This window comes from Agelaius tricolor, unplaced genomic scaffold (genome assembly GCF_023055355.1).
Source record: "Agelaius tricolor isolate 1412-34295 unplaced genomic scaffold, bAgeTri1.0.p SCAF_8, whole genome shotgun sequence".
Lineage (NCBI taxonomy): Eukaryota > Metazoa > Chordata > Aves > Passeriformes > Icteridae > Agelaius > Agelaius tricolor.
The window spans coordinates 34302723-34329439 of record NW_027269268.1 but is presented as its reverse complement, the minus strand read 5'-3'; the positions used below and the strand labels follow the sequence as shown (position 1 = coordinate 34329439).

Here is a 26717-nt window from a genome sequence, read left to right as displayed (position 1 = left end):
ACTGCTGCACAGCTGGGATCTGGAGCAAAGGGGCAATTCACAACCATTGTTTCAAATGTCGTAGTCTCAGGCAAAAATAACCCAAATAAAACACATTTGGTTTACCTTCAAAAGAAAATCTTGTTATTTTTCCTTCAAAGGAAACTGTTTCTCGCTGTGAGATCAGTCCTGATACAAGAGTTGTATAACTTCTACATTTTTTGGTTGTTTTCCTTGGGACTCAGGAGATAAAAGTCCCCAAATCCAAGAGGGACCAGCTCTGCAAAAGCTACACACAGCACTGCACCTCTGAAACAGACAAATGGCAAGAAATATGCTGTGGCAGTTTTGCAGAGCTTGTTTAAAAAAAAAAAAAAAGGCAACAGCTTGATTTATGCAATGCTATTGGGTAGCAGGTTGCAGTCAATGCTCTCTGGAAAGCACGAGCTCACCGTGCTGCTTCACACAGCTGATGCCAGGCTGCTCACAGCTCCACCAGGGCTGAAATTCCACCAGGACCTGGAGGGTGAAGGACTGGAGAGAAGGGCAAGCTGAGCACATGTTGCTTGAAAGGCTGCCAGGGCAAGGTTACCCAAGGGAACCTCTGAGAAGGATCCAGACATGCTGGCTCGCTGGTTGTGCCCTGCAGTTTCTCCTTGGCTCTTGGGATAGGGCTCCATTTGAGCCCTGAGCAGCAGCACTCCGAGAAAGGGAGTGCATCTGCAGGGCAACAGCAGGACTCAGAGCTTCTGTACAGAAATCATCCTGTCACTCCATTTGAGATCCCACAAGAATGCTGTAGATTAGCAAATAATTATAAATTTCTTCCTTGAAACTCAAGTGGTACAAATTAGTTTTAAAATATTTTTCCTTTAATCAATTTGCTTGAAGTCAAGCATAAAATCCAAATGGTGCTTGTTATAGTCTACGTATTGTTTTACAGTATAGCCAAGCCTCTTCCAAAACTTTCTTCAGAGAGCTGGATGTTATAACTTCAAATGTAAACTCCTCAAAAAGTTCTCCCCATTCAACCAATAGCTGACTTGACAACTTCCTACAAGAGTAAAGTGTATGTACATCATCACATCATTGCAGATACCTTGGAACTACAGTTATATGGGAGCATTAGCTTTGATTTCAACCCAAAACTGACTAAAATAAATGCCACAGGCCCTGACAGAAGTGTTACACACCCAGTGCCACATCCATACTTGATGTCCCCCAGTGAGTTTCAGCTTCTGTACAAACTTCCATTGGATGAGAGATATGCACAGCTAGAGGACATTGCATGCTCTGGCACTGTCTCTGTGCTAACAAGTGAAAAAGCAACCCTCTGATTTTACAATAAATTAGATCATAACCCTTGAATAACTGACAACCTAATTGAGTCTCATGATTAACAAGCAAGAACTGCCTCTCTCTTGCTCTGGCTGGTTTTTTCAGAGTCAGCTTTGTCTTTTTTGCAAGGACTGATCACACATTAACTTATGCCATAAAGTACCCTCAGTCAGGCAATTTACTTATATACATGGATTTGTCCTCTGCAGTCTTTAGGACTTGCTCACCCCACATTTAACCCTTTTGGCTTTCACTTCGCTGGCTTTATAAGCCTGATGGAGTGAAATTGCATACAGGCAGTGACAGCAGCATGAAGATTTAAAGTCATCACTCTAATCTGGTACACTTTCAAGCAGTCATTCTACAACCAGACATTCAGTCTTCTTAGCAGCAACCTACACAATACCATTTATTGGGCTAAAACACATTTAAGACATGCAAATCTGCAGCAGTAAATAACTGGAAGAACACAGATAAAGGAGCTTCTCACTAGTACTATCCAAAAAATTTCTTAGGAGGAAAAAAATTACTGCAACTTCTATAGATTCTGCACAGAGACAGGCAAAGATCCTATTTAAATGATACCTTTATATTCGTGCACTCAAAATTCAAAGCTTCCCCAGCTCAAAACTGTAGAGAACACCGGGGTTAAAGCATCACTGTGCACAAGCTGTGCTGTGCAGGCTGTTCATCTAAGGACATAATACATGTCCATTATTAACTGAGACAGAATATTACTTCTTGGATTTACGTGGGTCACAGGCCTTCATTATTTAGTTCTGCTAAGTACCAGCACCAAAAGGCAGCTTCTGGGTCAAACAGTCACTTAACAGTACAGAAATCTATGGAACTACCATCCATATGAAAGGCAAGTTGGAAACACCGATAAGGCAAGTTTTTCCCCACCCTGCAGTGCAGGTGGAAAGCTCCTACACAGGGCTAACACAGAGCACACTTGAGTAACTTCATACAGCTGACATTAGTTTGGAATTCAGATAAGGAACTCCTGCATTTCAGCTTAAAGAAGGAAGAAAACAATTCGCACACACATAGCCATGTATTTGGGCTGCACATTGCGGGGGGGAGCATTAGGGAATGAGGAAGAAAAACTTAGAAAAAAATAAACAAAAAAGCAAAAAACTGATGCTCAGGTACCTAGTAAAAGTTAATTAACCTTGCACAACCAAATACTGTCCTGTGAAGGGTAACCAACTTCCTTTTGAAAGCAATCTCAGATCATTTAAGTTTGCATGACAGAATTACTTCCTCTACCAGCAGCAAGTTCAACAGTTTGTCAATGCTGCAGTTTCTAAATTTTCATCTAGAAATCCACCAATTCACAGGGCACAAACAAGGATCCTCATGTCCTGCTCAATCAGGACTCTGTACGCGCAGCTTGTTGATACAACTCTGGTAAATGAAATCCCAGAATGCTGGAGCAGGCTGAATATAGAAGGGTTGTGCAGGGGGGAAAAAAAAACCAACAAAATAAAAAACCCAAACCACAACACACACCCAGTGCTGAGTAATCTTAGAAAATAAATAGGGGGAAAAGTCATTAAGCTTCTCCTGCTAGGAAAATACATAACCCTAACTGCCAAAAGCTGAGGAAGAAAAGGTTGAGCTGAGCAAAACATCCAGGAGAATCTATAAGATCCACTGGATCTCTCATTTCTGTTTCTCTAATTTTAGAGACTATTTAAGAGTACTTTCTCCCTCCTTCATCAGGTATTGCAGGATATTCCTGGAAGAGGAAACTGTTTCTACCTTGATGTTTTTCCTTCAAATCCACCACTGGGGTTTTGGTCTCTCTGTGCCAAATTAAACATACGAGAGCTGTTTTCACAAGCCATTTGGGTCATATACTGCTCAGAAACGTCAACTACAAGCCATTAATCCTGTATTAGGAACTTTCTTCAGAGGAAATTGCCTCACAAGAACCAGGGGTGGAAAGGATTGGCACCTGGAAACCAATTGCTTCCATCCTCTGAGAAGTCCAGCTACAGAAAAGCCTTCAGGATTGCAAAGCAATATTTGGTGGTTAGACTTCAAACTGTTCATAAGTTTGCTGAGAGAAGTAACAAGAAACAGTAGTCTGCAAAATAGTTCTATGAAGAGGATGGTGACAATAAAGTTCCTTGGACTGAATTTTTCCCATCTACAAGGAAGTTCCTAATCAAAATGAGGTATGCCAAAAGTCAGAAGGAAGGACAGCACCCAGGAACTGGAACAATTATCATGCAGGAGAGGCCGAGGTTCAATCTGTGAGCAAGTACTAAGTGCTCAAGTTAGTCCTGCTCTTCTGACCTTGCACATGACAGCCTGACTGGTACACTGAGTACTTCATTTCTGACCACTGATAAGGGTTTAAGAAAAATAAGATTTTTTTTTTAATTAAAAATGAGAAAAATGTGTATTCTTAAATGATCCCATGACAGGTAAACAACCTCTACTGAGGCATACATATTGGTCTCAAAATCATGGCAGAAGTTGATAGACTGAGTCCTTTGACTGTTTTCTTCACAAATCACTGCAATACAGAGAATGGCAGGCGTGAAAGGTAGCAAAAGCAACTGTTTTCATAATAGTAAACTATACTAAAGTCTTCTGAACTGTTTCACAAAATCTTCCTCTCCCCATCCAAGGCAGAAACAAGAGCAACTGGCGGCTTAAACTTCCAGTTTCTACAAGTTTTAAGTCCTACCAGTTTACCACCTGCCTCTAAGTCACACCAAAACTAGTGTGTGTTTCTCCCCATCACATCCTTGAATTCGAAGTCTGCATAACAAGATTGTCAAATTTGGGGTTTCAATTATTCTCATGTACATTTCAAATTAAAAGTTAGCTACTAACAAATTTAAGTGCTGTGCACAAGCTATGTTTATTCCTAAAAAATATTTAGGTATTCAAACCTGCAATTCCATGTACTTTAAAGAAACTGCAATTTCATGTAGCAGGTGGTAATACAAACTAAACCCAAGCCAATCACATGCTAGAGCAGAGATGCTGGAAACTCTATGAGAATGCTTTTTATATCCAATATACTTGAGGGATTCCCACAGACTCCACTCAAAGAGCCTTACACAGAGAGAATAAACTGGCATTTAGCCAGAGAGAATATTGTGGTTTAAGCAGAGTAATCTTTACAAACACAAGAACACTGCTGCCATCAGTGCCTTCTCATGTTCAGTTCTGTGCTCCAGCCTAGCAGTCAATTTTTATATCTTCATCCTCTCACATGATTCAGTTATTTTGCATAGAATGGACAGAACACAAGAAACACCACTATTACACTGTGCTTACTTCAAAAAGCTTTCTCAGCGTTAGATTCCACATGCAGAAATAAAATGAAATAAGCCTCAGTGTTCTGATTTTTTGTATGTCAGTACCTGTATGTTTCTTTATATGGACAATGGAAAAATACATTTTAAAACCTATTTGACAACACAATCACAAGTCTTATCACAATCACTGATTCAGTGCAATAATACACTGGAGCTTGCAGCTAGGTTAACTCGACGAATCAGATGCCTATCTCTACCTTACTCTTTGATATAAAGAGTAACTCCTTTATAGTGTACAAGGACAAAATACAATTCTAGGATTTAACTATAAAATGCTCACTCACAACACAAAATATATTTACTAAGATCTCTGTTAAATTTTCAACATCAAATATGTATGTAAACCAACAGTTAGATCAGCAAAAAATTTGGATTCCAAACCAACCACAGGTGAATTGATTCTGTTCTGAACCCAAACTATGTAATAAAGCCAAATTCAGGCTCTGCTAACTGAAATTACAGCACCAGAACCATGAGCAGAAGCTGGCATTTGCACAGACTCACCCCATGGCCTGGGCAGATCCATCTTGCATGTACCTAGAAGGTCACTACATTCAAAACGTTAACTATGGAAGGAGAAACCAAGTATCAACTTAGAGAACATTCCTGTGTTCTTACCACCAGACTTCTTTCAAATTGAGGCTGCCAAATTTCATGTCTCTCATATTACATGAACTACACGAGTCTGACAGCCCTGGCATGACATCCCACCTCTTTGCCAAGATGCACAGAGCCAGCTGAGGTCCAGGAAAGCTGAAAGCTTCTCTAACACAAGCAGAACCACTGAGGCACATTTAACAACCAAGCAGATGCAGCTGCAGCAATCACAACTGCACTCTCACTTGAAGAGTAACAATTACAAAGAGTATCATCAGGACAATGGGACACCCCAATACCAGACTCTCCCGACTGTAAGCTGCTGCATCTTCCCCACAATCAGAATAAACCCCAATAAGTTCACACACTCCAGATGCCTGGGAAAAAAAACCAAAAGTTCCAGTCAAAGTAGGAAGAAAATAAAGACCCCTTTTGGAAAATGGTGTCTGAATAAAAGTCTCCACTCAGACCAGAATGGCAAAACTGGCTTTCAGACTACTGACTTGGGTGGAGGGGGGGAAGAGTTAGAGGCGAGTCAAGAGTCACAAGAACACATTTCGCTTAATAATCTACCATATTCAGAAAGAAACAAGATGCTAGTACTGCCATGCTTACTTAGAAAGAATACATACAGAGAAATACCAGGCACTAGCTGCTTCTGACAGAAGATACTTGCAAACTTTCAGGTATTGGTTAAGTGTTTTAATAGCAATAGTGTATTTCTTACACAGAACAAATTCAGCCACTATACTTACACAAATACAAATCACCTGCTTTCACTGACTAAAGCCTCATGGGTAAATCAGAGTCAAGGTGAAAGCTGGAAGTCAAGAGGCTTCACTTACAAGGCAGGTGGGCACATCTGCTTTATAAGCACATGAATGAGTTGTCACAGACAGCCTCATGTACAGCTGAGTGACCAGGCACAGGACAAGACGTACAAGAATCATACAGTTCTGGCCAACAGTTGGTACTGTGCAATACCCTCAGATCCCACACCCCACCTCGGATCATAGTAAGGGAAACAAAGTTCGTGGACCCCACCACTGTCTCCACAGCCTGCACTCCCCTTCACTCCATCTGCTGACGAAATGATCAGTTTTGGAGAGAAATGAAAAGCTGCATGTTAGTGAACTGTGACAATGGTTTCCCTTTCTCAGTTTGAAAAACATATCTGGGCTTACACACAGAATGGGGTACAGGTCAGAGTCCACAGCAGTTTTGTTAAACATTTAAGCAGATTCAACTTAATGCACTTTTCCAGACCTTTTGGCTGGAGATGTTAACCCACTGTGCTACAGGTGAAATCTGCCTGGCTGTGAAGGACACCTTGATACCAAGCACCAGCTTGCACTTTGAGCGCTTAAGTGTTTAAGACACTGCTCCTCACATGCACACACTCTTTTGCATGCACTCTTCACCTATCAGCATCAATAAGATAAAGACATTTTATTAAGAAAAATCTTGAGCTTTTTGGAAAAAACATTGCTACCAGTCGTACTCAATGAAAACAGAAAGCCACAGGTGAAGATGTGAGGTATAGAAATGTAGGCACAAAACTAATTCTTTCTCTACCATTTCAGGATTAGAATGTTAGAAAGGGAGAATGCTGAAAAGGGATACTATTCTCAAAAGATTGGTTAAATACCTTAAAAAAGGGAATCTTAAATTTAAGCTATTGTCACTGTAGTACAATCCTTCAAAAGCTACTTCCAGGATTTCTTTAGAAATAATTACTACTTTCATCTGACAGAGACCCACATGCAGACTGCTGCATCCAGCATTTCCCCCTGCAGAGTTTGGGGTATTTTACCTTTCCTCCTGAAACAATCACAGTGAAGCTGAAAGTTAAGGCGAAGCTGTGGCCACTTGCTTGTTTGGAAAAACCCCTGAATTACCAAAAGATTGAGGCAGCAAGAGGCAGCCAGCCCACTACCACTCAAATTATGAATTTTTACACAGTCACTGATTTGCTTGCCCCTGGTGTTGAACTCTGTGCTTGAGCATGGGATTGTGCTTTTTGTAGGTCAAATTAGTTCTGCCTACAGAGTATTTATCACAACTCAATAATACATTCAAATTTGCTTGAATACATTTTGCAATAGTAATTTCCTCCTTTTTTTTTTTTCCCATTCTAGTTTTAGGTCTTCTCCTCTTCCATAAAGAAAAAGAAATTACACTTCCTGTATCACCTTTAAAGGTTTGGTTGATATTTCCTTTTAATTTTGTAATCAAATACTGGCAGCTCCCGTTTTCAGTATTTTAGCTTAGCTAAAGATAGCAGGATCAGAAAACATCAGCACAGAAAAGCAGTACCTTAACATGCAAAGATCAATGATTAAAGACCACTTCAAATACTGAGAATAGCAAAAAGACCCACTAAGTAGAGGCCCTTTATCATCCCCAACTCTCCATTTTAAGAGCTGGAACTGACAGTCCTTTCTAAACTTCTATTAGAAAATAGCATATTATAGTAGTTTTGCCAACACATCAACCAGCCTTCCAGGAAATAGTGTGTCAGCAACATATGGAAACTACGTGAAGGGAGTTTTTGGCATTTGTCTCTCAGCCTGGTATGTCTTTAGCATTAACTGTGGAAGCCACTAACAGTTCTGTTTTAGCTGTAAAATTTAAAACAGGGAACATGATATCAATGACAGTACATGTTTATCATTTCAGTACAAGCCACCAAACCTCAATCTCAAGTACTACCACATTCTATGTAATTTTTACAACAAAAATATTTACTTTGAACCACTTTTAAGCAAACAGCTTGAGAAAATGCTAATAATCTTTTCAACCTCTAAGCAGTAAAGAATGAACTGGAAGTGTCACATATAAAAGCATGTTTCTATGTTTATGGAACAGACAACTTCAAGTAATAAATCTGGGAAGTTATTTGGTGTATAACAGCAACTTACACTAGGGCACAGTAGAAAGAAACATACCCCACAAACTACTTACTTAGTCAAAGCACAAGCCTTTCAAAAGAGACAAGTCGAGGCTGAGTTTGATTACTCATCAAAAGCTCTCCCCAGTGGCATACAGCAGAGTACAAGAAATCAGTGAGAGTGAGGGAAGAAGAACTGAAACAAAACCATATAAGCCAGATTAGAGAGTCCTGTCATAAGATTTCAACTTTCAAAGATCAGTTCAGCCATGCAGTAATAAAAGACTCAGGCTAAGGAATTTCCTTAGACGCTCTGCCAGCACTGCATCAAAAACTCCCTGCACGCTACCAACACATTCGGCAGGTCTGACAAGGGCTTCACAAATTTGACAAATGCTATTTGTAGAGAGGTCTCTTCTGTAACACTTTGGATCATGTTCCCACTGTAGCTAACAAAATAAGCACACCTTTTCCTGGCCAGGTCTGAAGTAAGAGGAGGATGGACTTACTCAGCTCACTTTTTTTTGCAACTGAGGAACTCAGAAGACTTTAAAACCACAAACTAGTGTTTTTGTAAAGCTGTGGGTTACCACAACTCGAATACAGTCAGGCTACAAAGTTACTTCAGAGCAATTGCTGTGCCCAGGAGCTCCTGCAGCCCAGTGCCATTAGTGCTGTCAGCACAAGGCTCCACAAGGCCCTGGGTGCTGAGAGCACATGTGGGGCCATGGCAAAACATTGACCCTGTGCTCCAGGTCACAGAGAAACACACACACACAAGCAGGTGTTTCCCTCACTGTCGCTGTCCTTCACCTGTGCATGACAAATTACCACATACAGTTCCCTGGAGGAGAATTTTATACTGCAAATCTGCAGAGCTGCTTGGATAAATGTAATCTTAGCCTACCTTCAGAAAGCCTGAGAAAAGAACAGTTGTTTGGAAAAGTCATATTACAACACATCGAACAATTATTCACTTCTGCATTATGGAACTAACAGTTCTCCCTCACCTTTTATAAGTGACATAAACCACAGTCTCTTAACTCCTGTCTGCTACAGGCAAGTAAAGGTGAAAATGGTGCTTCCAAAAAACTGAAGAGTTTCTTTACTAAATTAATTTAACCACATCATAGAATTAATCTGGAAGTGTATAACTTGCTGCTAAACCTATTTACTCAAGGTTTCTAAATTAATTCAGCATTGCAGGCAATGTGGAAAGAGAAAAAAAAAGAAAACTAGAATACATTAATTATGTGAAACAGTGTTCAAGTTACTTTCACTCTTTGAAAATATTTCTTTCCTCAGGGTACAAAGGAGTTGTAATAACAACAAACTACTACATTTTAACAAAGTCAATTTAAATGTGGAATTATCATAGTTATATTTAACTTCACTCTAACACATTCCAAATTTAAATTACACCATTTGAGTGGTATGTGCTCATTGACACTTCTCAAAACAGACAAACCACTACTTTTGGGTACATGGATTTAGAGTTGAAGAGTTAAGCATTTCAGAGTAATTTCTGGTTTTCAATGAGAACCTTCTCTGCACTCAATTTATTCAGTTCAATGTCTGAGTTTTCAAGGTATAAGGAATAAAGCCAACTGAAATCTCTTGGAAGATCACAGAATTAAACACTTTTTTTAAAGCAACAACTTCCAATATTTCAGAAACAAAGTTATGAATCTTAGGTATCTAGTAGATAATGTGCATCTAGTTGGTGATACAGAAGTATTACAAGAAATGATGCAGTTATCTTTAATTATAAGTGAGAATTGATAATGCATCGTTATGGAAGAAGGCATAGAGCATCAGCTCACTCTTTTGCCTTTAGAGAAATAGGTGAGAACTGTTACATTACTAAGACATCCTTTAAGCAATAGAGGCTAAATGAATAAAATTATTGCTTTTTGAAGAGGAAACAACTCTTTCAGCTATCCCATGTTCTTGGATGACAACCTCTCTATAAAAATGAGCTTTTTAGCATTTAAGTTCTTCAAGGAGTCAAACTAATTTGACAAATCCAAGTTTTTTTCTGCTTTGCAAAACTGAAGTGGATGGCAATAAGCTTCGTTCTCCATCTAACACACAGCATACTACAGCTCCATAGCATTACCAATGGAAGAATATGATACTGGAAGAGCCAAAATTTCGGCACTACACAGCTTGTCATTGAGATCCCACCTCACAGCCTCAAATACTGACTACCAGTTCATTGCACTTACCATCAGAAAAACACTATGTCAGAAATTTAATAGAAAAGTAGAGAGTTGACCACCTGCAGAATAGGAACAGTTGTCTCCAGGCTATAATCATCAAGGCTGAGAGAATTGGGATTATTCAGCCTGAAAAAGATACTTCAGGGTGACCTAATTGCAGCCTTCCATTACCTGAAGGAAGCCTACCAGAAATATGGAAACTATTTACAAGAGCATGTAGTGACAGGCCAAGGGGGAATGGTTACAAACTGAAAGACAGTAGGTTTAGATTAGACATTAGGAAGAAATTATTTACTGTGAGGATGGTGATGCACTGGAACAGGTTGAACATAGATGTTGTGGATGCCTCATCCCTAGAAGTGTTTAAGGCCAGGTTGAGGTGGGGCTTTGAGCAACCTGAATCTAATCAAACATATTCCTGCTCATGCCAAGGAGGTTAGCACTGGATGACCTTTAAGGCCCCTTACAACCCAGGCCATTCCATGATTCTGTGATCTCTGAGAGAAAACAAAAACAACACACAAAGATGCAGAAATCAGAAGGAACTAAAGCAATAAGTATATAGCTATTGGCTGGGAGGATACTCAGGCTGAAGAACCTCACCCTCAGCACCACAAGCATTCTGCATTCAGAATCACTGGGTGGTGAATGCTGCTGCTGCTCAGCTGGCACAAAGGACAAGGCAGGGTACGTTAACCACAGCCATCTAACAGCCACGTGCAAACACCAGCAGAAGCTTGCACACACAGGCCCTTCCTCCCCTGCTGTGCCAAGCCTGCCTCATCTCATCATTACCTGACTTTCCTCAGTCCCTAGTTGAACTTGTTATGGCTTGATCATGCCTTTAAGGATTTCTTAAAAGCTGCTCTTTAAGGTTAGTCAATACTGAGCTCTGGACTTATGATTCGACTTCATTACTCCCCATTTTGCCCATAACAGTCTCTCTCATGGAGATTAACATACTTTCAATCTATTTAAATACAGCAAATATCTCCCTGTAAAAAAAGTGATCACCAACCATCTGCCCTCCTTCTCCTCTCCCCTTCAGAACAGATCCAAATTTATCTTCTCTTTGACCCATACATTCATATTTTGTAACTGATTAAATCTGAAATCTGAGTGCTTTCCTGAATAGGCTTTTCTAATTTCTTGCCTACCACTTTTGACTGCTAGATTCTTTTCCCAAATGAAAAGTTTTCCTAGACTAAGGATGCTTAAGAGTGCTGCAGGAGCAAGCTGACTACACATGGCAGCACCAGGCACAGATCACTGTAATCTTTTAAGAGTTAAGCTGACAATTTGAACATATTGTTCTCCTTCATCTCATTTAGCACACAAGGGGTAAAAAAGAGTATTTTTCTTCAGAAGTAAGATTTGCAAATTTCCTATTGAAAGCTCCTACTGCAAGTTTTCTAGCTGAGGTATTTAATATGTTATTTCTTGAATGAAACACAGATTGTCTTTTTTATATACATCTATAAAGCACTCAAAAGTAAACTTTTCTTTGTCTTGATCTTCCCTTTACCTCTGAACCACCAGCAGGAAGAGGCTGGTCTATAAAAAGCAGTCTGTCTGTCTGTCCTCCCTTCCTGAAATGGCCCATGAAACAGTCATTTAAGTAGAAATTTCTTTTTCCTTTATAAGGAAATCACCAAATACATTAAACTGTGATAGAATTGTCTCCAACTACTGACATAGATGATGTAGAAGAATAAGTAGTTCATACCAGTTTTAGAGTTGTAGCACTCATGTGGAGGATGCTTTTTGGTACTGTGCAGATTTCCTAACCATTTATGAGGGGACACCCCTTTGGTTCACATAAATCAGATCATAGTATGTGATGTAGAAATTCTGTGCTGGACGTTTGCAGTATCATTCCTTTCTCTAGGATGCAAACATGAGCTCAAGCAAATACCTAACACTGGCCCAGACAATTTCACTTCTCTGCTGTAGTACAAATACCACACAACCAAGAGTTAAGCAAAATACTAGTTTGTCTGGGAAGTTGTTGCAACTCAAACTCAAATACTTCTTTAATAGGCTTGGAGTTATGGGATTTATAATTATTTTCATTAAGAGTTCTAAAGTGTGAAGTTTCACATCTATACATGAAAAATTCACATACTTGTTTAACTTGGAACACAAGATTTGTACAAGAAAGCCCAATGAGGAAAGAAAATTGTCTCCCCCACCCAACCCAGTTTACCTTAGCATGCCTTGAACACTGCTTCATTCTCTCAACTACAGACAGCATGCAGTCACCAGCACAGAATGTGAAGAAAATGAGAAAATCCTTGGGATACTTGGCAGAAAACCTGGGCTTGCATCATTTGGCACGAGAGGCAGGAAAAGTTCCCCTGAGTTGGATGCTTTTAGCAAAGTTCTTGGTAAACTTAAGGTCAGAATCTGACTGGATTAGAGATGCAGTCTCAAGGCCAAAGCTCCCACCTCTCTTCCAGGCACTGGTAACCCTTTGGATTAAGGTAGACAGCCCTAGAGATGTGAAGAATGCCAGGTGCACTTACTCTTGCCTTTCTTCTTTAACTTCTTCCATTTCAAGTTGTAAGTATCAAGACTCTCAAACTAAGCTTTATACTCATCAAACCTTTGTTTAACCCCTATGTTCCACCCCAAAGAAAGAGAACTAAAAATAAAATTTTCCGAATTTAGCAAGTTACCCAGTTTTCAACAAGTTTAAAATTATTTCATGCAGATCAGTAACCTACACTAGAACTTGTTTATACTGGACTTCAATCCACAGATGAGTGCTACCACTTAGCCTAAGAACTTCTGTAAAAAGTTCCAATAACATCCGTAAAAATTGCCCTCAACAAAATAGAAAAAATAAGACAGATAGTTCTCCTTTGGGATAACCCGGTTCAGGGTTAGGGTTAAACTATAATCTTTCAATTTACCAGATCACTGCAGTATTGAGTAATTTATTTTTTTGGCTACCCAGGGAACTGTTTGAGTTTCAGGTTAAGCACATTCTGTTCCACTTAAATGGCAACATGCCAAATCCATTTAAATATTTAAACATTAACCTCAAAGTCACTGGTTTGTAGAAAGGCAGCCGTTAGTCCAGAGGGATAAAAATTTTCTCTAGGCAGTATCACTGAGTACAAAGGCCATTTGCCTCTTTCTGAAAGCAATTTCTGGAAGAGCTGAAGAGCATGGAAAAGATACTACAGCATTCATAATCACTTCAATGACAGACTTCTTCCCAAGAGTGGACAGACGCACGTTATTTGACATTTTCCCTTTTCAACACAACAGATTCATCTTCTGTGTTTAAAAATGCTACTTTTTTGCCGAATGAAAAAATACAGGGTTGCTACAGTTACTCTTAATAGTTTTATATTGTATGGTTATCCAGTTATTCAATGTTACTTTGAGGCACAAAGATGAATTTGCCATCTAAGACTTCTCTATAACAAAAACAGAAAACAAAACATATACACTGAAAGGCTATTAACAGTTAAGAGATTCAAGGACCTGCCTGTCTGTACACTGTTCCAAGTGTTCACTCATAAGTAGAGATGGGATGTACTTCAACATTTCTAAATGTTTTTGGGTTTAGGGGTTTTTTGTGGGTTTTTGTTGGGTTTTTTGGGGGGGGGGAGGAGGGGGGTTGGGGGGGCAGGGGGGAAGACTATCATTGCAGGAAGCTCAGGGAAGGAGCCAGTCCACCACTTTCCAACCGTGTTGTAAGCCACCTTCTGCTACCTGCAGATCATGATTAGTCCTGGAGATTGAGAAATTTAATTCTTTATAGCATCTAACTGTATTCACATTTGACAACCACAAACATACTTTTACATGAAGCCACTGGTTGGCAAAACAAAACCACCACCAACCAGCCACCAAGAACACACTGCAACTGATTTTTTTTTTCCTAGAAACCACTTCCCTCATATTTTTTTAAGAACAAAATTCTAGGCTGCCCCTCTACGGGAAGCTTGAGTTCTCTGTGTTTATAAATAAGTAAGCAGTTTGTAACAGCAGCTTTATTCTGACACCATTCAGATAAAAACATGCACTAAATATAACTTACGTAAATACTATGGAATGACCTCTACAGAACCAGACATCTTTTATCAATGATAAGCAGCCCATTACAGATTAGAGAACAGAAATATTGATCTCAAGGTTTGCCACACAGTTTCTACATGGCCTTCAATAAGAAAGCTGAACAACTGGAAACATCTGAAAGCCTATGATGGAGTAACCTTGTAGAACACAAAGCTCTCCTGCTTATTTTACACTGAAAATAGCCCATTGCAGGGGAAAAAAAACACCCCCACTACACAGGCTTACTATATTTAGGTGACACCTTACCAACAGGGTAACCCCTAGGAGAGTAAAGGCTGGAGGCATGCCCACATGCCAAGCTACACCACTGAAGTGTCAAATGCTCTGCTGGGAAAGCTGCTCTAACCACTGCAGTTTCTTACCTTCGTTCTTCTCAGTTCTGAGTACATTACAGTAATTTCTTTCAAGGCTCCACAGTGCTTATTTTGTCTAAAAAGTGCATTTTTTACAAATGCGTGCTTGTGACTAAATATTGTTGTAGAGTAAGGCTTACACACCAGCACAACAGTGCTGTGACCTGTGTGAGCACAGCAATTCAGCTTACTGCAATAAAGATAGCTGGGAACCAAGGGGAAGAATTACAGTCCTGATTGCCACTAGGCTGGGACAGGTGGAAAAACTGAATGCTGAAAAACATCCAGAGACCCCAAATAACAGGGCATGCACCACCAGCTCTGCTTGAAGCACTTGGCCAACAGTCATCTGGGCAAGCAGGGAAGCCACTGGTCCAATACAACAACAACAAAAAATATGCTCAATACTTTTCTTGTTGAAGTAATAGCTAAAGCTGCAATACATCTTTCAGTAGAGGCAGCTTTTAGCAAGACTTCAGAAGGTCTAATGATACAGCCTCTGCATGTAGGGAACTGAATACAACTCCTATTCAATTATCACCTTGCAATTAAGGTATTAAATGAACTACCAGCTCAAGCTGGCTGAAATTTGGAGCCAGACTTACTAACTTCTTCAGTGTTGAGATGCAGCTTGATTAAAACAGAGAAGCATGAATAAATACTAGCTATACCAAATAAAACTACTATGAAACCTATGAGAAATCTGTAACGAAGACTGACTTCATGGTATTTGACTTTGGAGCCCACTTGCTGAGCAGTAGGACACTTTATTACACAAAATATTTGGCCCACAAACCCAAACACAAAAACAAGTTAAGGGCAAGGAAAGAAAGGTAAAGATGAGTCTTAACCATATACAGAAGCTGCTCAGATATCTTGATCTGTGTACTTGTGCAATAAAGTAGAAGCAAGCTTTTACCACAAGCAGTATACATAATGAAGTGGATGCCCAAAAGGATGTCCAATCTTCTGAGAAAACTGCCAAGCTCACAAGGTTTGTATTATCCGCTATTAGAATATCAAGGATCTACAGAGCACAAGAATCCTTAGGTGAAGCAGTGGTCTGCACAACTCCAAATCAGAAGCTGTCCATTACACGAGAGCAGAGCAAGAACATTCATTCTGTTACTACACGCTAAAGTAGGTGACCTTCCCAGCTGCTTGGCAAGCCTCTGCCATCCTTGCAGGCAGATACTGAGAGTGCAAACACCTAAAGGCATCCAACTGCCCAAGGCCATCAATCTATGCTGACTGCAGAACCAGCCTTCATTATCTCCTGGCATCAAGGTTCTGGCTGATTATAATAATGTGTCAGGAGACAACACCCAGACAGTTCAGTTTCATAACACTCAACTATAACAATTCCTCAACAGGTCCTATGAATTGTTTATGACAATGAAACAAAGCAGAGGAAACACAGATGCACTACAGGGAACATCCGTAGCTCTGAGATGCTTGTATACTGAGACACAAGTGAGGATGCAAACAGAGCAAAATATCCTAGGAATTCCTTTCATTTTGGGAAAGCTTGCAAAGGAACAACTCCAGCAATCCACCTGTAGATACAAAAATTTAATTACCTGAAACTCAGGAACAAATAAAATTACTCACACAAAATCAAAAGAAGCATCAAAAAAAGTACACAGTAAGTAAGTAATCTACTATGTGATAAAAAAATAATTCTCAGACAATTCTGGCGACAAATTCATTAAATCAAGTCATATGTGAACGACAAATCATACCAACAGATTTTATTCCAGCACCTTCAGGCTGCTGATGGCAGCTGCTGCTAACAGAGACCTGAAAAGGATGAAATTTCACAGACAATAAAAACAGTTCATGCTCCTTCCACACTTCATGAAAGATAAAGGAATAAGAATAAAGTTCCCTAAGTTTGGCTGGGAACACTAAACGAGGAGCAAATAAAGCATACAAAATAACATTCTCTTTGGCAGAAGGCTGCAGCAGACTTCAGCTCCTGCTGAAGTATTACTGAGATGATACAGCACCATATAGGCTGCCCACTTAAAAGCATCTGGTAGAGAGCACACCTGAAACAGGGAGTTGTTCAGATAGTACTAACATAAAGAAACACCACATTTCTGCAATTTTTTGTACACACATTCTAGATATCTACAATGTAATAAAATGGTCAAGTCAGCACCGAGGGCGTCTTGCAGAGGTGAAACTGGCAGACAAGCCATGCAATTAGGTAAGATTGCAACAGTGGAACAGCAATCAATAGGCTTCCCAAGATTAGACAGCAGTCAGCCACAGAGTAATGGTTTTAAGATCCTTGATGATTGATGGGAGGGAAGCAATAACCAGTGCACACATCAGATGAGAGCACACTGCAACAGACAGAGCCTGCTTACACTGCCAGGAACTGCTAGGCCAGTACATCCAGAAATGGTCTGCATCACACAGCCATCAACCAGCAGCATCAAAGGTGAGCTGTCCTGCAACTCAACAGCACAGGCAGCACCAGGGCTTCACATGCTTAGACAGCATCAACAAAGAAGTCACATGACCTTTAAGAGCTTCAGCCAGGAGTCAGAAATAGTCACGTACATGACAGAACTGAAAGATTAATGTCCAAAAGGTGGAAAGGAACAGTTCAATACAAGCATTCCTTTTCTTCTTTCTTTTTTCCTCCTCAAATGAGTAACCAGAAAGAAGTGGGAAGTCAAAAAGAGACATACAATTATTCAGTAATGGTTTGAACACCAGCACATCTGCAAAACTAAAAGATGTCAATCCTCTAAGAGGAAATCACAAAGTCCACATGCAGTGATGGACAAAGCACCGTCTAGTTTCAACCACCACTTTTACAGAAAAAAACTCAAACCAAAACAACAAAAAAGCAGGACAGGATCACCTGTAGCAAACTGCACTGAGCCTTACATGGAGAACCTGTACATGGCATCAAAGACAACAAAGGAGGCTTTCTCAAGCACACTAAGTACAGTTGTCCAATCTCCACAGAAAATTTTCTGATGAGCCAGGGTATATGTCTGTGCTAAAAAAACAGTATGAGAGGACAGTTTCAATGCTAATCTCAGAGAGACGCTAAACAAGCTACCCTTTCAGTCCAAAATGTTGAGCATAATGTATCCTCCTGGGAATTAAGATAGATGACCACTAATAGAAGTTAGTTTTTACATTCCACAAAGTGACAACTCCAGTACTGCACACACCTTGCTGCAAGAATTAGTTCTTCAAATAACCCATCCTTTCACTCTAGTGGGTTTTGGGTTTATTTAAGCTTTACCATGTTTAGTTGTCAGCTCCTTCACCAACAAACGTCAGCTTTCAGACAAATGTGGGCAGCAAATCAAGGTGCAACCGTTCATTTTTTATTACATTTAGTTCTCCAGTTTCTGGGAAAGTTATACACTGATTTAATGATGGGACTGAATTTTCTGAAAACTGTGACGTTTAAGTTTGCTAACCTCAAAGAGCACAATTTAAGTATGAACAAAACCAATGCAAATCTGCAGAAGGTTTAACAAATGTTTAAATAAAGCCCAGTAATCAAGATGTTAGGGAAGTTCATGCTTTGCAACAGGTAAAACTCCATCAATAGAATACCAGAAGAGTTTAATCTCCAAGTGACATCATTGCAGATGACATGACAGTCCACAAAACACTGCCTGTGGCAGAGAGGAGTGTTAAAAGCCTTTCAAACCAAATTTCAAGCTATTCTTCAGTTTCTTTCCCAAAAGAACATCACAAAGATTCAAGAGGACAGCATCCTGACACTATTAAAGTTTTATGTTGCTTTGTAAGTTAAATGGTGAATTAATATTGATATAAATAAATATATTGATATAAATAATCCTAATATTGGGATGTATGCTGCATATTTGTTTTCTGTATCAACCAGTATGTCCCAAAATAAACATCTACCCAGGTTACTTCCAAATGTTCACAGTGAATGACTTTGCCATAAACTGTCTTTTTAATTGAGCAACTTAAAGGCCAAGATAGACAGAAGAAAACTAGCCACATAAAACATGGCCACTACAGAGAAGTGACATTAAATAACACAGAATTCAAGACATCAAAAGCAATAAGATAAGCAGGAGAAGAAAATAACAAAAGCAATTCAGACTGAAAAGTAGATTAAATTTTGACAATTTCCAATCAAACAACCTTTTATACATCTTTAAAACTGGACATCCAGTTTGAAAGTAACAGCTGTGTATTGTTGCTTTTGCTGCACAGAGTGGAAGTTGTACTGACCACTGCAGAGCACAGGTTACCAGAACTCCAAAGCTTTTAAATAAAGCTTGCAAAGACAGACTTCCAGTTTTACACACTGTATATATGCCACTTTTCTAGAGATTAATTTTTTTATCAAGCTATTACTTCTATCCACTAAGGAGTCTTCCAATTATTCAGCATTTACCAATAAACCACTAAAAATAGTCAAATTTCATGCTAATTTCACCCAGAAAACTTAGAGATTTTTCCCCCCTCAAACTAAAAGCAATGCTAAGGACATCTGACACATCAAAACTTCATACAACTGAGTGAAATGACAGGCTCACAGAGGAGCATATGAGAATTTCTTACAGCAAGAGACAGCATTCAGAAAACTGCAGAACCATAATCTTCTTGCAACTCAGAGCTGTAGTAATGAGCTATGGTCCTGCTCAGGGACAGAATTAATCACCTGATCAATGTCATTTCAGAGGCAAGGGCCACAACAGCTCACCTTACATCAATTTCCTTGTAGGTCTCAGTGTTTCATCTGAAAGAGTTCAGTACCAAAAGCAGGTACAATTGCCAACTAACTTCTATAACAACACTTGCCTATAATCCTGTAAATGGCTCACCAACCATCCTAGTTCAAGTTTTTTCTTTGCTTAAATGATGTTATTTGCTAGATTACCCAAAACAGGTTACAGAATCTCCAGCTACAGATTTGCAAGATTCAGCTGCACCCTGCCATGTCTGACCTGATCTAGCACAGGCTGTAGTCCTACTTCAGTGTGAAGGTTAGAAAAAGACACTTCTCAGGCAAACTGTAATTCTGTAAATTAAAGCATTTTTTAAAGAAAAATACAAACCTGAGGAAAATATTATGACAGTACTTCCTGACTTCCCTTTTAAAGTCACATCACTGGTATTTCAAATACCTCTAATAATTATAGAAAAAAAAAATTCACTGCCACGAAAACATTTGAATCAGACACTAAGAGCAAGCAACTCAGACTCTGTCCAAGAACTGATGATTCTTGCAGACTGTGCATTAACAGGATGTGTGCTGTGCATAAGCCAGCAGCATCTTCCATTTATATCTCCAATTAAAAAATGGTCTCACACCATGGTCTTGAATCAGTCCAAGGATCTTACCTTTAGCATCCTCAGGTAAGAGTAATCATATTTGACTCACTAGAAGCATACAGGTAAAGCACCAAGTAAAACAGGAAAGGCAGATCCACGTTAATTAGGAGAATGGGCACACAAACCATATTTAATGGACAAGTCATGGTCTTTCTTGTTTAACAGTAGTTTATTCATCAGCCCATAGTCTTTACCACAATGCTCTCAGACTGCCCAATGGCATACAGATCCCAAACCCTCCTGAAATGATGGTGCAGCAAAATCCTCCTATTTTTTAAATTCTTCAATCAAGATTATTCAGTCTGCTGCAATTCAACACTAGAGACATGACAAGGCAGCAGCCTCAGCTACAACTCCAACAGGGGATGAATGGAGGCAAAAAGCAGTCTCTAACACTTGCAGCACCAACCACTCACACTCATCCAAGAGTACAATCACAATCTTTGAGGAGCCCAGTGATGTTAATAATTTCTTTTTTGGCCAGTCTCATAGGTTTACAGTGATCTCAGAAAGAGAAAAGGAACATCATTTCACAAATCACTCCATTCAGACCTCACTGGTGTCAGCTAATGCTATCAAACTGAACTAACAAGCCCAGAATACACTATAGGGACCTCATACATTGACAGGAGATCAGGGGAAAAAAACCCCATATAATGTATCTACAACCATATTTTTTATAGTAATGACAATTCCTGCTTCAATACTCTGGTTTTGCTTGAAAAAGGCTTGTCCATTTCTTCACTGACACGAATGGAGCAAACACAGAGGAAACTGACTCGGGAAGAAAGCTTGTCCTATTTTGTCCTGCTAGACACAGTATAGAAAGTACAGAGTAAAAGATATTAGTGATACTAGGAATACCAGCCACTGGAATGAAGTGCTACACCACACACATGCCAACTGTTTTACCCCACCTCGGGATTCTGCTGTACAGCTGATGCCCACTGTCACTCTGAGCACACAGACAACCTCTGTATGCACACTCACAGGGGTCTGCACTAGAACTAGTTCATCAAAACCCAGTGTGGCTGACAACATCTCAACTCCCAGTGCCTTGAGTGCACTAGTTTCATTTCCCTGCATAATTACCATGTTGCAATCTTTAAATCCACATTTATATTAAATGCAAAAATAAGCTTGTTTTAATTTTTTAACATAGTTATCTAAGACTGCAAAAGAAAAAAAATTGTGAAATGTTTAAGTATTTGAATATTGCTGAGAGCACACTGGCAACTTAGCTAAGTTCGAAGGGCTCAAATAATTTCTGTGGCAAACAAAATGACAGACATTAAGGGAACCATCTAAAGAGAATGACGACAGACAATGGGGAGTCAATACAAGTGGGCAATTCACAGATGACATCAAAGTCATCCACTAAGAGCAGCTGCAGTTTTTCCTGATGCAAAAACTAAACAGAGTAGTAACTAAAGCAGCCTGAGTTAACTTAGTGTAAAAGGATTAATGCAATTCATGCAAGGGAAGGAGAAGTCCATGAAATAAAACTGAAGTTAATTTAGGTGCTAGAGATGGGAAAAAGGAAATTTCCCACTGACATAACTTTTTGGCACTGAAAAAGTCCACTCATGTAGAAAACTATGACTCACAATTAATATTATTTTTTTACTTGGAGGACACAAAATTAGCACTAGCAGCTAGCACTAGTTAGCTAGCACTAACTTTCTTGTCAGATAATAAAGCATACCTATGCACAGCATACTCTGTGGAATCATCTCGGCAACAACAGAGAAAATAGGAAAGCAGAAAACAATTCTTCCCATGACCTCCATGAGAGCAACTACTGAGTCTAAAAACATCTTCATACGTAAATCAGGAAAAGCAAAAAGCTCCACAGTGCAAGCACTCCCTTAAAAAGAAGTAGGCTGTTATCATTCTCACTTCAATGTTTGCATAGAGCAAACTGTACAACAGCCAGTTCCACAGCACAAACACTGAAGAAGCACTGATTCTTGCAATCAAGTAAAGCAGAATAAAGAGCATTAACTTTCCCAGCTTTAACTCCAAACTACTCCATAGAATGAGCATTTCACAAACTCACAGGTAATCTTCTATATTAAAGGGATAAAGGCAACTAAAAATGCTTGATTTTCCCAATAAAAGAGTAAATCAGGATACTTCATGAAACTGAATGAATAGAACACAATGACTTGAACAGAAATAGGGACTTAGGACAGGGAATCACTTCAGCAGCTTCTGTTGAATCATACATACCACACGTGTCACTTCTGACCACATAATCTGATCTCTAACCATCAAACAATCAAACTACAGAAGTGGTGCACTTTCACATCTTATATGAATATGTAATATGCCGTATTTCGATACAAAACATATACATTTATACATGTACATGGCACATATATATGTATAAAAATATTACTGCATCTTTATTTCTGTAGATTAAAAAAAAAATCGGTCCCACACTATCAACTGGCTAATCTGCATTCCACAGTTCCTATTACAAATCTTAGCAATTATTTTGCTAGATTGTTGAGACCATTAGCTACCTGACATGTTAAATCTCAGCTCAAGAGTAAATCCTAAAAGATTAAAAAAAAAAAAAGCCTCCTTAGAGTTGACATTTTTGTACAAGAACCTTGGCTCTGCCTAAAAATGAAACCCACTTCTAACGTATGTGCCTGCAGACAAAAGTTTGAAACCACAAAATGCAAGAGTTAGAAACAGAAGCACCAAATGCATTTAAAGTGTCATTACTCTGTCAAATCTTGACTTTTTCAAGGCCTTGACACTGCACTCCTGCAGTTAGTCAGTATTCAGATATTGATTTCAGGTGTAAGTAAAACACATGAGAATAAGGAACAATTATGCATCTGGCAGGAAGCCTTCCTATTTATGAATCACAACTGCTCAAAAATATCATGAAACCAAATTAAGGGGTTAGCTACAAAAAATTTAACATTTGTTCAAATATTTTCAACTTATGGCATCTTGACAGACAGAATCATGCTAACTCATAACAGGAAATCAGATTAGGTGAAGTTTTAGCATCAGATTTACCAGATCATGATCACTGTTTCAGCCACAGTTCTGAAGCAGACTGATCTCAGCCTGAAGTCAAAGCTTTGCAATATTTTAAAAGGGACTACATGAATTTTTAGCAGAGCCTTGTTACCACACATACAATTACTCCATAAAAACACAGTCAAATGCAATCCATTGCTCACCCAGGATAATTAGTACTAGGAGAACTAAGCTAACCCCAGTGGCTGGTGTGCAGTCACGCGAGCCAGCTGCTGCAATGCTGCTCTGCAGTTCCACCAGAGCACGGTGCATGTCACAAGGAATAAACAATTCTTAATACCAATCTTATTTAGCAATCCAGAGAGGAAGATCCATCATATTAGTTATCACCATCCACTCTGAAAATCTTAGTGATATAAACGATGAATGTTAAAGCTTTTCTATTCCTGAAATTAAAGTTTTACTATATGAAAAGCTTCCATCTCTCCTGACTTTAGAGAGAGGTGTTACTGTGTACAGAATTAATTCAGAAAAAGAAGAAAGAAATTGATTACCCATTAATATATATTCAACAGCATAGGTATCATCCAATTTTTCAGACTTAGTGTTAACAACATTTTACATAATAGCACCTACAAATAGCATTACAAATGCATTTTACAATGCATAGGCAGTGACCAGTAAGGATTTCTTCTACCTAAGTGAAAGTCATATATCTGCCAGTGTGAGACTTCATCTTTCAGATAATCCCCCAGTGTGGGGTTTAACCAGCTGGACCGTCCATCACATCACAAGCATAATGCAAACAAATAACAAAACCAAAGTACAGGCTTAGATCCCATGGCAGAACATCACCTACATACCCTAACCAGAAAGGGCCGCTCAGCTCTCTGCTTGGATAATGCAGTAGAAAAACAGAGAGGTAGGGTGTTTTCACGGGGTTGTTTTTTGGGCATTTCTTTGTTTTGTTTTATTTTAAATACCTGCACTTTCTCGCCTTGGAACAATGGTATCAAGTTAAAGCTCAATGTCCTTTCCGAACTCTAGCTCTCCTCTCCTTGCCAACCTTGCATGGTATAAATAGCAGCAAGCAGAGGAGCGAGCATTAAAAATACTCCGTTAAAAATCTCAGGAGAGTTCGTGCTCGTAGTACAGGACGAAAGCACTCCGCGTGCACGAGAGCGAGCTGTAGCACATTTTACACATATCAAACACGGTGTCACTGTTCATCTAGATAGAAAAAAAAAAGAAAAAGCTGCGACACCAATATACAATTTCCGTATCTCTCAATATCGAAAACTCCAAACACCCAACTTGGGCCCGCCGAGGCTGTGGCCCCTCAGTGCAGGGGAAAGGGCCCTCGGGGCGGGCCCCGCTGCAGCCGCACCTGCGCTGCGCTCCGAGGCCGCGGCTCAGCCTCACCTCGCCGGGGCCGCGGAAAGGCGGTGGGCGGCAATCGCCCAAGAGCACAGGAGGAAAGTAAGCTGGAGCAGGACGGAGCGGCGGCAGTGACCCGCTTCCCCCGGGCAGCCGCAGCCGCGCTCCGCTCCCGTGCCCCGTTATCCGGCCACCCTGGGAAGCGCTCGCTGAGAGAGCGAGGAGAGAAAGAAAAGGAAGGGAAGAAAGGGGAGCACTCACACTTCTGTAAAAGACAGCAAGTCAGCACTTACGGCGGCACGCACGCAGTACCCCTCACTTGTAGATCGGCGCCGCTGCAGAAAACTGCGCCGCGGCCGCTCTCGCCGCCGGCACCGCCTCCCCTCCACCCCCGCGGAGGCCCCGGCAGCGCCTCACCCGCACCAGCCCGCCCGCTCCTCGCCAGCGCCGCCGGCTTGGCGTTCGTGGCTGTCCCGCCCCGGGCTGCGCCCCTTCAGCAGCCCCGCGCCCCCTCCGGGCCGTCCCGTGCGAGGCGCCGCCGCCGAGCTCCGGGCGCACCTGCCCCGCAGCAGCCCCCCTCACCTGGCGGGGCCGGGCCGGCCCTGGGCGGTGCGTTTGTCGGCGGGGGCGCCCGGCCGGGCGGTGAGAGAGGCGCAGGTAGCCGAGCGGGGGAACTGGGTCAGCGGCTAAAAATACCGCACGGGATGGAGGAGGATCCGGCCGCCGCAACCGGGGGGGGCGGCCGCTCCTCCTGAGGGCAGCCGGTGGGACCGGGCTGGCGCGGGTCTCGGCGGATGGTGGGCCCTGGCCGAGCCGGGGCACGCAGTGACCTTGCTCCAGCCGGGCTAAGTGCGCTGCTTCAAACTCACAACCGACGGCGACAAAACCTGCCTGGTCTCGTTTCAGTTCCTAAACCGCGTGTGGCTTCGCGGCCGGCGCGCGGAGTTAGAAGCCGTGGGATACCCCGGTGCTGGAGAGCCGGGCTAAATCACCCGCCCGGGGCAGCGCCTGGGCCGGCCGGGCCGCATTCCCCCGGCAGGGCCCTGCCCCCGCCGCGCCGCGCTGCCATCCCTGCCGCCCCGGGCTGCTGCGGGAGCCGGCCGGATCGCTCCCGTGCCCACTGCTGCCGGCCCGAATGAGGCAGCGTGGATAACAAGTTTGTTCCTGAGAAGTTCCTGCAACATATTGCGATGCCCAGGGAGGTGGTGGAGTCGTCGCTCCTGGAGATGCTTAAGAGGCATCTGGTTCCGGTGCCTGGTGATCGAGTTTACTGATTACAATGGCAGTGCTGGGTTGACAGTTGGACTTGATCTTAAAGCTCTCTTCCAGCCTCGAGGATTCTGTGAAATCAGCTGAGAGCTACCTTAGCAAAACAGTGTGTAGCAACACTAAGGCAATGTCTAGGTTACAACAAGAAGTCTCAGGAGGTTCAGGCATAATTTTCTTGATGGCCTAAGCTGTGCAATGATAGTCTTGGGCTATGTTTGTGTTTATGCAGAGTGGTTTATAAACACAAACCAGATAGAAAGTGTGTGAGTTTACTGACTGGCCACAACTTTAAACTCTGCCGTAATCTTTTTAGCATTCCGTCCACAGTATTATTTGCTGCCACTTCTTAGGGCTCGACATCCTGGATTTCAGTGGTAGTAGAGCCAGCACTTCCCTCCAGCATATGTCCACTTGGATTTCAGTGGAGAAGGTTCGTATTGTGGTAGTCTCCCTGACCCAGTGGAGTAGCTGCTGGGGATTCGGGACTAAAGTTGTGTCTTCACAGTGGTGGCACTACCTGTAACATGAAGGAAAAAGGAAAAATCTTTTACTCATCATTGCAAAGCCCTAAGAAGTAAATTATACCTATGTGATTTCTGGGGAAGAGAAGCTTCCAAATGCCAGCAAGGTTGGAGACACTTACCTGGCATGTCTGGTGCATGAGAGCACAGCTGCCTTTAGGCTCCCTGTGTGCCAACATAGGAGTCTGTATCCAGGACAGATTTGGTGACTCCACAGGAAATGCTTTCATGACATCAAGCTAGTTCCTGACCTTCCTCTCTGCCCTCCTCTACTAGATACAGTTGCTGGCTATTTATATATGTGATGAATATGATTCAGAATTAAACATGCCAGGAAGACACTGCTTCTTTCAACCTAATAATTAGAAGAGGAATACAGC

At 41.1% G+C, this 26717-nt stretch overlaps 1 protein-coding gene across 2 annotated transcripts in view; it reads right to left on the bottom strand.

The window, feature by feature from the left end:
• The window catches only part of MTUS1 (microtubule associated scaffold protein 1), a 121887-nt gene extending 96214 nt beyond the window's left edge, over positions 1-25673 (bottom strand). The window contains exon 1 of one of the 2 annotated variants that reach the window (XM_071432282.1): positions 25130-25673. The gene's annotated coding sequence lies outside the window, so the exon portion shown is untranslated. Of the gene's footprint in view, positions 1-24840; positions 24976-25129 lie in introns of those variants that run through there. The other variant, XM_071432281.1, reaches the window with a different exon arrangement.
• Positions 25674-26717: the final 1044 nt, after the last annotated feature.